Source organism: Petaurus breviceps, unplaced genomic scaffold, assembly GCF_028583685.1.
Source record: "Petaurus breviceps papuanus isolate PSGF00001 unplaced genomic scaffold, PetGlider_PUasm1.0 90977, whole genome shotgun sequence".
Lineage (NCBI taxonomy): Eukaryota > Metazoa > Chordata > Mammalia > Diprotodontia > Petauridae > Petaurus > Petaurus breviceps.
Genome location: NW_027187391.1, coordinates 37,949,152 through 37,963,277, shown reverse-complemented (window position 1 = coordinate 37,963,277; position 14,126 = coordinate 37,949,152). Strand labels below are relative to the sequence as shown.

At 36.7% G+C, this 14,126-nt stretch overlaps 1 long non-coding RNA gene across 4 annotated transcripts in view; it reads left to right on the top strand.

Annotated features, from left to right (window-relative positions):
- The window catches only part of LOC138152926 (uncharacterized), a 66,632-nt gene that overhangs the window by 41,359 nt on the left and 11,147 nt on the right, over positions 1-14,126 (top strand). For 3 of the 4 annotated variants that reach the window (XR_011166238.1, XR_011166241.1, XR_011166239.1), the window contains exons 3-6: positions 823-914; positions 1,728-1,871; positions 5,644-5,752; positions 7,179-8,342. This is a non-coding gene — a long non-coding RNA (uncharacterized lncRNA). Of the gene's footprint in view, positions 1-822; positions 915-1,727; positions 1,872-5,643; positions 5,753-7,178; positions 8,343-14,126 lie in introns of those variants that run through there. The other variant, XR_011166242.1, reaches the window with a different exon arrangement.

Genomic DNA, 14,126 nt, shown 5'->3' with positions numbered 1-14,126 from the left:
TATTTCTATAAATATATATATATATATATATATAAATATATATATATATATATTCTTTTTTTTTCCTCTCCATTCTATTTTTTCTTCCTGACTGAGGAAACAGAAATAAAATAGGATTCAGCAGGCTATCCTTTTATTAATCTTCCATTCACCTCAATCATGAAAAAAGAGAAAAAAATTAAAATAACTTTTACAATATCCAAACTATTCTTGCCTTCCTGATACTATTCTTGCAGGATTTCACCACCCTCTTACAATTGATCTAATGTCTTTTTCTTCTCTTCTACATTTTTTTTCAAAATCTGAATTTGTTAAGTTTCTTATATAAGCATATAGCTCTTTCAGACTCCTTCCCCCTTTTCCTTTGTCAATGGAAATGATTATGTGGACTTCACCAGAAGCATAATATCCCTCTTGAGACTGAGTGCCTGCTCATAGAATAGTTAGTTGCAACAGTGGATAGAACTGAACCTGGAGGTGTGAAGATCTAAGTTCAAATTTAGCCTTAGACACCAAAATAGCTGAGTGACCCTGGGCAAATCACTTAAACTCTGTCTCGGATTCCTCAACTGTAAAATGTAAAATGAAGATGATAACACCTAACTCCAAGGAGTGTTGTGAGAATCAACTGAGGAAGTATTTGTAAAGCACTTGGCACAGTCTCTAACATAGAGGGCACACTAAATACATGTTTATTAAATTAAAATTGTTTTTAAAAGGATACGCTATCATCCTGGCCTATACATTTGATATGGGATAGAGAGGCTCCAACATTTCTCAGACCCTCTAACCACAGCTACTTATTTCTTACAACACACACAGGAGCAAATGACATCACCAGAAAGAACCTGGAAAGCATCTCTAGAGATTATAAAATCTTGGCCATGAAGCTGAAGATCTTTGGGATACAAGTGGTATTTCATTTCTGTTACTTATCGAAAGGAGGGGTATTAAGAAAGAAAGTAAGATGTGGGATATGAACATTAGACACAGAAGGCAGTGCTGGGAAAAAAAAAAAGGATTTGATTTCCTGGAGCATGGCTTATGATATGGGAATGACAGCCTTGGGGGAGAAGAGGAGGAATCTAACAAAAACCAGGAAGAATGTATTTGCCTGGAGACTGACTAATGTGATCCAGATTTCTTTAAACTGAAAATGGAACAGGAAGGAGAAAACTGCCCAGATACAACTGCTAAACTAGTTCCTTAAAAAAAAAAGCAACAGGAATAGCATGGGAGAAAAAGAATATGGGAAAGATGTAGTGATGCCCAAAAGAAAGTACCCAGACTGAGGGGCAAAAATACAGATTGTAGCATCATACGCCTACATGCCCATGAGTGGAGTATGAGTAATAAGCAAGAACAATCCAGGAGGGAAAGTGGCCCTCAAAAGCATCACTGACACATGGTGGTAATGGAAGGATAGGTACAATTCAAAAGGAAAAGATGATATACCAGAGGAATGGAAATGTCATTGAACCACATTTCATTTAAGGATTCATTGCATCCATCCAAGGTAGAGGCACAGAAACCTCTAGGATAAGCAATCATTCTTAATTCCATTTCTAGGATGAGGAATCTCAGGGAAGAAGGAAACATGTCTTACTATGTGTAAGGCCCTGTGTTTGGAGCTGAGGGTGCAAATGAGAATAGATACAGGGCTGAAGATGAACTTAGAGATCATCCATCCAAACCTCATTGTTTATTGTTATTTTATCATTTTTCAGTCATGTCCAACTTTTTGTGACCCCATTTGGACTTTTCTTGGTGAAGATACTGGAGTGATTTGCCATTTCCTTCTCCGGTCCATTGTACAGATGAGGAAACTGAGGCAAACAGTGTTAAGTGATTTGTCCAGAGTCATAGAGCTGGTAAGTGTATGAGGTTGGATTTGAACTCAGGTCCTCCTAACTCCAGGCCCAGTGCTTTATCCATGGCACCATTTAACTGCCCTCATTATTTTAAATATGAGGATATTAAGGCACTGAGACAAAAGATAATTTCTTAAGGACACATAGGTAGTAAATAGAAGAACTAGGACTTGAACCCAGGACCTCTGACTCTAAATTAAGGGATTTTCCTATGACACCACCCAGCTTCCTATCCTCAAGGAGCTTACATCATAATGGAGGAGTGAAATACACAAACAAATAGGCGTAATGTGAGGAGGGAGAGAGAAAATGCTGGGGGCGGGGAAGTGGGTTAAGGTGGAAGAGGAATAGAGAGTAGAGGAAGGAGGTAACAATTGAGCTAAATCTTGAAGGAACTAAAGATGTTAAGAAAGAAATAAAAAAAGGAGGGCATGCCAGGCTGGAGAATTGAGGGAAAAGGTAGGGGGCAGTATCACAAGGGAGAGAAATGGAATGTCAGATTTGTGGCATAAGCAGCATAATTTGGCTGGACCATAGAAGGTAAAAGAGGAGAACAAGTGAAATAACACTGAAAAGGGGTTAGAAGTAATAAAGTGGAGAGCCTTGAATGCCAGACTAATAAGTTAGCATTTTTTCCTAGAAATAAAAATGAGCCTTTACTCTCACTTCAGTTTTGAATCTAATTTTTTCATGCTGGTTAGGAAGCAATATCTCCTAAACAGTCTCCTTGCCTCCAGACTTCTGTCTCACCAAGTTAGAAAGGCTTGGATATTGGATTCATGTTAAATTAAGTAAAAATTGCTCCTGATAGACTTGAGTCTAAAAATAGAGTATAGTTTTGGTTTTAGACACAAGTTCAAATTCCACCTATACATCTTAAAGTTATTAGATCTGAAATGACACATTATCTTTGAAGTACATTGAAGTACATGATGTACATGTTATATAAACAATATTATTATCATAATTATTTTATCACCTTCCTTATTCTGGATAGGGGTTCTTAGAACCTAAGGTTCTATTGGCTTTCTTCCCCAGTTTCTTGGATTTTCACATCAAAGCATGCTATCTAATGACTAACAAGTCATGTAAACTCTGAATTTTAGTTTCCTCATGTGTGCAAATGTTTGTAAGCGTGTGTATGTGAGAGAGAGATAGAGAAAGAGACAGTAGGGGAGAGAGAGAGAGAGAAATCTAACTGTTTTCAATACCAGAGAAGAGAGAAGAAATAAAGTAAGTCTTATATTACATCCCTACACCACCATGCCCATTCTTCCCATTTTTCTCAGTATAGGCCACAATCAAATATTTTGCTTTTCTCTAGTCTTCAATGTTGAGGTCAAGCTCAACATTCCAGGGTCTATGCCAGCTCTGGGTTATAGAAAAATGCCTCCCACCTTTTGAGGGACAAGTGAGTTTTGAACCAAGAATGTTCAACCCTCTTACCAATAGAAAGTTGCATGGTTATTCTAATGACATCATTTTTGCTACCCTCTTTTCTGAGACTATTTTGTTCTGGGGAACTGAGTCCAGAAGGTGTGCATTTCATACCCCTGTTTCAAATAGCTAGAAGGTAATGAAGTGTTTATTTTTTAATAACAATATTATGTCAGTGTTATATAACTGTGTATCATAAAACACTTTAGTCCCCAAAGAACTGAAATTGAGTATTACCCAGAGGGCAATGGAGATATGCACTTTGGATATGAGGAAACTATAGCAAAACACAAAAAAGGAATTGTAAAGGAGAAGTGAGATAAAAAGTGTTTTTCCAAGAAATATGCAATAGGAAAAGGATTTAATTGGTCTTATGGGGACCATAAGGAGTCACTAGTAAATAACCGATATGCTACATTGGTTGCTGTTGAGTTGTTTCGTTATATCCAATTCTTTGTGACCCCATTTGAGATTTTCTTGAAAAAGACACTACAGCAGTTTGCCATTTCCTTCTCCAGTTCATTTTACAGATGAGGAAATTGAGGCAAACAGGGTTAAATGACTTGCCAAGGGTCACACAGCTTATAAGTGTCTGAGGACAGTTTTGAACTCGGAAAGATGAGTCTTCCTGACTCCAGACCCAGTATTCTAGCCACTGCACCACCCAGCTGCCTCACACTCCCTTAATATTTTCTTTTATGACAAGAAAACAACAGTAATGATAATAATAGCTAACATACAGAAAGATTTTCAAAGTGTTTTGTAAACATTATTTCATTTAATTGTCATAACAACTCTGGCAGGTAGGTGCTAGTCCCCATTCTGTAGATGACAAAGACTAAAGCTCAGTGGTTAGATGATCATCCCAGCTTCACACAAATATTTAATCATCAGAGGAAGGATTTGAACTCAGGTCTCCCTGACTCCAAGTCTAATGTTCTATTAGCTCTTCCAAACTGACTCTTTTGGTCAATTTGTCCAGCAAGTCAGTAGCTACACTTAAATGAGGGGGCCAAGCCTTATCACAATCATTTATTTGACAATGGAAATAAACTCATCTCTTCAATAGATGAGAAGTGCTTCCTATGTAAAATATACAAGTTAGATTACTATCTCCATGATTAAACCTATATTAATGGCCGACACTCTTAGGCTGTATACTGAGAACTTAAGCAATGCACACGAAAATCTAGAAACTGCAAAGCACTTAAGAAAACAGGATTCGAAACAATAATTCTGCTTACCAAATTAAGGGGGGAGGGGGAAGAAGAAGAGAAATGAGCATTTATATAGCACCTACTTTGTATCAGGCACAAACTCTTTTTACAAATATTATCTTTTTTGATAAAAGTATTATAAAAACCATTCTTCAATCCCACATAATCCCCTAGAACCATGAAGGTAAAAAATACAGCCTCTTTTGGGGGAATCTGCCAATATGATTGGAAGAATAAATCCATAGTCCATGATACACAATCAAAACCCAATTATTGATTTCTTATTACTCCTCTTCTTCATCTTTCTCCTGAGACAAATAATATTTTATTACTGTTTCATATAAATAAATTATTTCAAAATTCACATGGCACTCAAGAATGATGATAAGAAAGTATTTTCTACTTTAGAATTCAGCATCAAAAATACAAGTAACATAAGAAATTTCCATTACTGTAGTTATATCTGTACTTGATCAATACTTATTATATATCATCCATATATATTTTCATTCATTAGTGTTAGCCACTATAAACCTTAAATAAGCAGCAGGCTTGGCATATGTAAACAGAAACTAACAGCTCTGATTGTTCACCATGCATGGTAGGATTGTTTTCTTGAGTCTCAAGTATGATTTAATACGGAGAAAGTAGTGAATTTGGAATCAGAGGACAGGAGTGAGAATTCTAACTCTCATATTTACTAAGTGTGTGGTCTTACACATGTTACTTAACTTCTGTGGTCCTCAGTTTCCATATCTTCAAAATAAAAGGTTTGGACTTCATGAGTTTGAAAATTCCTTCCAATCTTTAACCATTTCCCTTTTTAAAAATCAGGAAAAATAATTTGGCCACTGGATCAGTGTTTTCTATGGAAAGGCAAGGCAAGAAGCATTTATCAATCGTTTACTATACACCAGGCACTGTGCTAAGTAAGGACTGAGAATACAAATATAAGCAAAAAGAAAGACAGTCTCTGCCCTCAAATTGGCTTACATTCTAATGAGGAAAGACAAACAGGAGGGGGAAGGCATAACTGAAAAGCAAGGAACAGAGGTATTATTTCACATCTGTGTTGTATTGTCATAACTGTCATTATTTTATTTTTATTTTCCTTTCAGTTCTTGTTCTGCCAAGATTCTGCTAAAGAAAGGACACCGAAAAAAATGATTAACTAGAAGTGTCTAGATGAGAGCGCCAATTATAGGTACCAATGGCTATTTATGGGAGGTAAGTGGCACATGGTATCAAAATCCAAGATGTCAAAAGCAAATCCAGAAGGAGAATGAAGGCTAGTTATCCTAGCTTCTCTCCAAAATAGAGATCCTAGAGAGGAATTCATCAATGTGAGAAGGGATCATGGACGGCAGAGGACTATCTTGGACATACATTGTCTTCAGGGACAGATAGGTATTTCTGAAGAAGCACAAGGCCTGAGAAAACTCCTAGGGTAAGATGACAGCTGAAGTTCGGTAGCAAAGTATGGAAAATAGGGGAGTTATGAAGAATGTAAAGGCAGCAACATATCAAGTCATTATAGTCATATTTAGGCTGGAAAAAATCAGGGTGATACTGTCAGGTCCTGGGGTTGGAAGACTCTGTGCTTCTGGAATTGTGCAGTGAACTCAGGGAAACAGGAGGAAAAAATGCCTTTGTCAGTTGGTGCTAAATATAGAACGTAAGGCTGAAGTACATAGATAGGATCAGCCCAGAATCACATCATTCCTCTCTATCACTAAGGAAACCATGATGCTCAACCCCTGCTTCTCGTCAAGGAGCCTCTCTACCCTTTGGTGACATCTAAGGCCCATCAGGGTACTTTTTGCTTTAGCTTTAACTTGACTTCTCCTATTCAAAAATATTATGGAGAAAGTGACTGCAGACAGTGTAAATTGTTCTGGGCCCTGAACCCCACAATGCACAGTCCTGAATATCAGCCTTATCCAGTTTAAAGAGAGATTCAACTTCCTCAGGTTTATCATTATGAGCCTGAGAACTGTTTAAACATAGAATAGGCAAATGAGGGAAATTGTGGGATTATCTTTCTGTCTGTCTCAACAAGTTAGTTTCTTAATGATCTGAAAAAACTCATAGTCCTTTGGCACGGACCTGAATGTAATAAGAGTTCCATGTCAATCTTTTCATTTATTGCAGTTGAATTGCTTTATACTTGTATCCAGTTCATTTAAACTTGGGTTATCACCCCCCAGAATTGCTCTCAGAATGCTTGATAGTCTCATTATAATTTATTTCTGCTGCAATTTAGTTATTGCATCTGTGAGACCATCTCCAAAATTAAACTTTATTGAAATATATAATTAGCATGACACAAACTTGCTCAGCCCACTCATTGTACATAGCTACATGCTGATTATAATCTCCCAGAAAAGTTGCATGCCAGAGTTTGCATGAGGAGATTGGGGGGATGGATAAGAGTGATGTAAACATTGTTAGAAAACTCCTTTTTTCTTCACTACAGAAACAAAACTCCTTTCCAATTTTTCCTATGTTGGTTGGTAGACCATGTGTCAAATAGCAGCACCCAAAAGCAAGGACTAAAAAGGAATCAAATATAATAGGACATAGTATTGCTGTTTTGTTTTCTTTTTTCTAAGTAGTAATAGTCTTATCTTTGATCTTTACTCTCGGTTCACAGATTGGAGTTTGGCATGAGCCTTCATGAATGCCATGTTCAAAATGCTGGCTGACATAGTTTCCCTGACCTTGTATATGTGACAAAGGAACCTTTAATTTTATTAAAGGATCAACTAGCAATCTTATTACTAGGTTCCAAAGATATCATTAAAAAAGGAAAAGAACCAATGTGTACATAAATGTTGATAGCACGTCTTTTTCTGCTGACAAAAAAAATGGAAATTTAGGGGATGCCCATCAATTGGAGAATGACTAAACAAGTTGTGGTATATCAATTTGATGGAATACTATTGTGGTATTAGAAAAATGATGACCAGATGGATTTCAGAAAAACCTGGAAAGATTTACATTAATTAATGCTGAGTGAAGTGAATAGAACAGAACTCTGTACACAGTGATAGCAACTTTGTGCGATGATCAACTTTAACAGACTTAGTTTTTCTCAGGAAAACAATGATCTAAGACAATTCCAAAAGACTTGTTATGGAAAATGGAATCCCTATCCAGAGAAAGACCTACAGAGTCAAAATGCGGATAAAATCACACTATTTTCTCTTTTTATTTTCCTTCTCATGGTTTTTCCCTTTTGTTCTGATTCTTCTTTCACAACATGACTAATGTGGGGATAATATTTAATATGATTGTACGCATGTAGCTTATATCAGATTATTTGCCTCTTGGAGAGGGAGAAGGGAGGAAAAAATTGTAACTCAAAATCTTATAAAAGTGAATGTTGAAAACTATCTTTACATATAATCACAAAAACACTATTAAGTGAGGGAGGGGGGAGAAGGATCAAGATGAAAATGGAAGAAAAGACAGGTCTGAGAGCAGACCATAGATTTCTGATTTCAGCTCATTTCTGATTTGCAAGAGATGGACTGTATATTTTGACAAACCAAGCACAAGGACACATTGGCTTTATTTGAACCCATGACCTCCGATTCTACATTTAGTTGACTTTTTTATTTCACTAGTGTTTCTTAATGTTATCTCCTGAGGATCCTTTTTTTTTTTTGCTTTTTGGAGGGGCGAGGGAAAGGCAATTGGGGTTAAGTGACTTGCCCAAGGTCACACAGGTAGTAAGTGTGGCAAGTGTCTGAGGCTGGATTTGAACTCAGGTCCTCCTGACTCCAGGGCTGCTGCTCCATTCACTTGCGCCACCTACCTGACCCTGATTCCTTTTTTAATACCAAAATGTTCTTAGGACAGACAATTATATGATGGTAATTGAAATACATGTCAGTGTATTAGAAATTATTAATGTGTTACAATTAAAATGCATAATGACAAAAATTATTATGGATTAAGATTTTAAACTTTTTAAAATTTTATTTTAAAACTCATAACATCATCAATCAATTAATGTGCTCTGAATAAGTACCTACTCTGTTCAAGGAACTGTATCAGGCAACAGGGATGAGGGGAAAAATATTAGTCTCTGCCCTCAAGAACTTGTCCATTTCTTCAATAATTTCCTTTATACCAGTAGTTTCAAATTCAAATGGAAACAGGGTCATTAAATTCTATACAAAGATCTCTGCTGACCATATATTGACTTAGAAAACCACATAGTAACATTATCTACGTTCTATTACATTTTTATTTATTTTGTTGAATATTTCCCAATTACATTTTAGTCTTGTTCAGCCATACTCTGGATTATTGAAGGCTGTGTATATGATACCTCAGCTTTCTCCTGCTAATTCTATCTTAAATCCTTGTGTTCTGGTCTACTGATATCCACTATATATGCATTCTCATCTAGACACTTCTATTTAATTTCTATCATTTTTTTCGGTGTCCTTTCTTTAGGAGAATCTTGGCAGAACGAGAACTGAAAGGACAATAAAAATAAAATAGTGATAGTTATGACAATACAACACCGATATGAAAATTTCTAAAAACTAATCATAAGTTTGAAGCTTTTAGAAAATAAAAAAGGTTTCTGGAAAATGAATTTCTATACGTGCACATGCCATTCCAATAAGCCAAGAGATGGAGTAGTTGCTGTATTGGGCTAAATGTTATCTCTGCTAGCTCAACTGTTTATATTTGGTATTGTCTAGCTTTCTTCCTTTATCTGGCCATCTCTCCTGATCTCTTAAGATACTGCTTTTTCCTTTATTTTTCTTTTCTTTTTAAATAATATTTTAATTTTTTTTCAAATTCCATGTAAAAATAATTTTCAACATGTTTTTTTCAAAATGTTGAATTCTAAATTCTTTCTCTCTCCCCTTCCCAAATACTACTTTCTTCTACATCCTCATTCTGTATTGTTTTCTCCCTCAATCCCTTTATTACTCTTTGATTTTCTTCTCCTGATGTGTTCCCAATAACATCTTGGCATCCTTCCATCTGGCACTAACAAAAGCCAATTTAGTCTTTTCTATCAGCTGAGGACATACCATCTTCAACCTCCTGGAGTCAGCCCTGCACCATAGGTTGGTTCAGTTTCTTGTATTGTTGGCCCTAAATGTGGTAAACCCAGTTCTCATATGACCTCCATATACATGGCGTGGAGAAGGCTGATGAAAAAGCCTAGAAGTGACATCACATAAAGCGATGATGAGCCCTGCCTCAAAATAGTGTGGTAATACATGTGTGGTGTTCTGGATACCATGTGCTAGCTATTCAAAGCTCTTGTAACAGTTCAGTTTTCAGAAGACTAAAATACCAGGAAATGGTTTTAATAGCACTTTCAGATGGTTATAGAGCGGGAAGATTTTGAGAAAGCTCTAACATGTCTACCTTATTTCCATGTTCTGTAATGCTCATCTAGTAAATCAATTAATTCTATTAAGGATTAAACAATGTGTGCACAGCTCATGTACGTATATGTATGTGTGCAGTGATTATGTGTGTTAGCTGTAAAGCATCAAACTTTTATCACAAAAATTGTTGTTCTCCTGACACCACTTGAGGTTTTCTTGGTAGAGATGCTGGACTGCTTTTGCCATTTCCTTCACCATTTCATTTTATAGACAAGGAAACTGAGACAAACAAGCTTAAGTGTCTTGCCCAGGGTCACAAAGCTAGTAAGTATGTGAGGCCATATTTGAACTGAAGAAGATGAATCTTCCTGACTGTAGGCTGGCACTAAATCCCAATAGCCAAAAGATGTCTTAAGGTTTAATCTACATGGATGCAGAACTTTCAAGAGGGTTTTTGATGTTCTGGTGCAACAAGATGAAGTGAAGATAATCTCAGACTTGTCCTGAGATACCCTGGTATTTGCTTATGAAAAATAGTTATCATTTACCATAGCTAAAGGAATGAAGAGGTTATTTTCTGTTTATATTTCTGATTGGGGGGCAGATATGATACTTAAGAGAATATCCATAAACTTTAAATCCCATTTAAAAAAATATCTATGCTTTTAATCCTCCTATCACATCGAGAGCATTGGAATTAGAGTAAGAAGATTGGGATTCTAGTCATAATTCTGGCACATGTGATCTTGGGCAAGTCATTCAACTTCTATATACCTCAGTTTCCTCATCTGTAACATTAAGGAGTGGGAACAGACATTACCTAACATCTCTTCCAATCTAAGATATTATTTACTTTATTCTTGATAATATGAAGAATATCAAACACGGTAGGCCATTAAAATGACTGCCAGAAATACAGCTGAATAACCTAAAAAATTCCTTCACAAATAGAAAATTTGGAATATAGAAGACATTTCATTTCATTATATTCCATGGTTTTCACTCTTGTTGCCCTCTTCCCTCAAATACAGTTTTTAGTCACCATGACTTTTGGGCATGCCACAGAAACCACAACCCTCCATTACATTTACTTTCAGACATGTGGAAGAAATGCATGCTAAAACAATTAACAAAGTTATAACATTTGCGTTTTCCCCTGACTGTTATTATTGCCCAGTATGGAATTCTATGTGGATCATACCATTACTGTAAATCAGTCTTGCCACATTCACCCTTCCCCAGACCTTTGAAAATGCCATAAAAAGGGAGAAATTATTTTTCCATGGACTGAGTGTCCTCCAATTTGTTTTCTTCCCTGCATGTTAGCTACTACTATTCATGGTTGTACTCGATAGACAAGACATCAGCATCTTTGCATCCCGGGGGTATCTGCCTCTGTGAATAGCCAATTCTGCTCTGGCTGACTTTTGAGACAACTTGGATAGTCTGGATTTCTATTTCTTGCACATTGAGAAATTTCAGAACTCATCACATTAATGCACAGATTATGGGAATAAAATTGGTCTTCTCTGAGATACATATGGGCTTTTAAAAGATAAAAGATAGAGTGTCAAGCTTTCAAAGGATAGAGAGGGTCATTAATATGGTAATAGCATCTTTCAAGTCATCTGGCACTAGACTTTCTTTCTACAGGCTACACTGAACAAAACTGTCTGAAGTGTAAACACAATCTTTTGCATTTATATCCCTGTTATTTGTATCATTTATACGATGCTCAATGGGATTATCACAGACTTTATGGTCCAGGCCGCAACAATGCCAATTATTCTGACACCAAGGTAAAAGATGTCAGCCTTTCTTGAGGCTCTGTCTTGGGGAAGACATTCAGGGCTCTCTTCTATTCAGAAAGAGAAAATATTTGCGGAGTAAATGAATATGCCCTGACTGGAGTCCCATTAAGAGCCTCCTTCATTAGTGTCTAAGGGTCAATAAGAGAAGAGGCTACCTGTCTCTATATCAGGCCAGACATTGGACCAGGTATCTCACTTGCTACCCAAGGTATTTTCTGATCCTCCCAGTCAAGGTCCCTTTAAATGACTTCTCCCCAAAATAACACTATATTTACTTTGAATATATTTTTTATTTATTCATCTGTATTCACGTTGCTTTTTACCCCAATAGAATATAAATTCCTTTTAAGGTAGTCTAACATAGTACTCTGCATATAAGTGACCTTGAGTAAGCTTCAACTTTTCTGGGCTTTCTTTTCTTGTCTAAAAATTAAAGAGTTGGAAAATATAACTTCAGAGTTCCTTCCAGATCTCAATCCATGATCCTTTGCTGCTTTGGGATACCTCACCAGTCCCACAGGATTACTGTGACTCAAATTAGATGACCTATATAGTCATGCTGGTTAAACTGTGAGGCATAGGGGTGGCTAGGTGGTGCAGTGAATAAAGCCCTGGCCCTGAAGTCAGGAGGACCGGGGTTTGAATCCGGCCTCAGACATTTAACACAAAAAATAGACGTGTGACCTCGGGCAAGACACTTAACCCCAATTGCCCTCCAAAAAGCAAAAAAAAAAAAAATTAAAAAAATAAACTGTGAGGCATAATTATTACTTATATTGAGCATCCCCCCCCCCACCATTTCTTTTTTTTTACATTATCTCGCAGAAAATGTGGATTAAGAAAAAATAATTAAGAAATATAAATGGTGTCTGCTTTAAATCCTGAATACAACATATTATTTTTCTTCAGTAAATACTCTCCATTCATTCATTCATTTATTCCTCAATAACCGCAGTATCAATAGCAATGTTACCTATTAAGACAATGCATTGAAATATACTTAATGCAGTATCTTTGGCAGTGTGGTTCAGTGTCCAAGTTTTCATTCAAAGCAACATTGTCATGCAGCAACTATTTTTATTGAAATAAATGTAGTGTGTTATGGAACAAATATCTCTTTTTTTTTATTAATCTCTCTCCTTTTTCACTTCTCCTCCCATTGTGCAAATTTTAAAACAAAACAAAAAAAGCCCTGGAAAAAAATTCTCAATGCATAATGACATAAGAAAGCAAAATGAATTCTCATATTGGCCATTCCCAAAGAAAGTATGTCTCTTTGTGCATTTTAAACCTATCACCTTTCTGTCTCAAGGTTAGTAGCATAATTTCAGAACCTCAGTTTAATACTGAATTGATCTCTTTCCCATCTCTCAAGATGGCATACAAAAAGCCCCATCCCCCAAGGAAAAGAAGGTCAAAAGGGGAAGAAAAAGAGGACAAAAAGGAAGACGTAGCTGAAAAGGAGGTCAAAAAGCCTCTAAAGCATTGCAGCCTGAACCCAGTCCTGACCAGAGGGATTGGTAGACCAGGTCTGCAATGTATTTCCCTAGAGCCATGTACAAGCAGAAATACACTTCCCCAAAAACTCAGATTGAAAGGAAAAAGAAAGAAAAAGAGTCTGCTACTATCTCAAAGTCTATTGGTGGTGATAAGCATGGAGAAACAGGTGTGGTAAAGATTCTAAAAATGCTTTAGGTATTACCCTACTGAGAATGTGCCTAGAAAGCTGCTAAGTAATGGCAAAAAGCCCGTCAGCCAGTTTGTGGGGGGACTTTGAGCCAGCATCACAGGCACTGTTCTGATCAAACTCGCTGGCCACCACAGGTACAAGCCAGTGGTTTTCCTGAAGCAGCTAGTTAGTGGCTTGCTACTGGTGACTAGATCTCTGACCATTAACTGTGTTTCTCTGAGAAGGACACATCAGAAATTTATCATTGCCACCTCTACCAGGGTTAACCTTTCAGGTGAGAAAATACTGAATTGATCATAATTCTAAAGCTTTTCAAACTTATTTTTCTCTATAATGTTTTTGTTCAAAAGTTTTTCATTGATGTCTGACTCTGTGACTCCATATGGGATTTTCTTGGCAAAGATACTGGAACAGTTTGCCATTTCCTCCTCCAGCTCATTTTATGGATGAGGAAACTGAGGCAAATAGGGTTGTCTTCCCCAGATTCACACAGCTAGTGAGTATCTGAGGTCATATTTGAAATCAGGAAGCTAAATCTTCCTGCCTCCAGGTCTGGTATTCTATCCCTTGATCCACCTAGCTACATTGTGTGAATTGTTCTACTTCTGCCCACTTCACTCCACATCTGATCATAAAAGTCTTTTGGGTTCCTTCTGAAACCATCCATTTTGTTGTGTCTTATGACACAGTAATATTCCATTACATTCATAACCACAATTTCCTAAACTATTCTC